Below are 393 nucleotides of genomic sequence, written 5' to 3' on the forward strand. Positions count from 1 at the left end.
GAGGGGGGCGGAGGTGCCGGAACTCGGTGCTCTTTGCTGCTTCTCGCTTGACTCCGTTTTTCTATGGGGAGGAGGGGGATGAATTTGATGGCAAAGCAGCGTTTTCTGGGCAGTCTGGATGCTCACCACGTGCTGCCGCTTCCCCGCGTTCATGGTCATGACCAGGAGCGCCCGGGAATGCTTTTATTTACGAGCTGCAAAGGATGGAGCCGACTCCTTAAAAAAAACCCACCACAACACAACCGAGAAAGAATTAAATAAATAAACCCTAAAATCATCCCTCCCTGGGCTGAAAGCTTTTCCCTTCAGCTTGATTCCTGCAGGGACATTCAGCAGACCCTCCTCCTTTCATCCCCATCCTGCTTCTCCTTATTTCCCCCCCCTTTTTGGGGG

The sequence above is a fragment of the Chaetura pelagica genome, unplaced genomic scaffold (genome assembly GCF_000747805.2).
Source record: "Chaetura pelagica isolate M959 unplaced genomic scaffold, ChaPel_1.0 scaffold1039, whole genome shotgun sequence".
In the NCBI taxonomy this organism is placed as follows: domain Eukaryota; kingdom Metazoa; phylum Chordata; class Aves; order Apodiformes; family Apodidae; genus Chaetura; species Chaetura pelagica.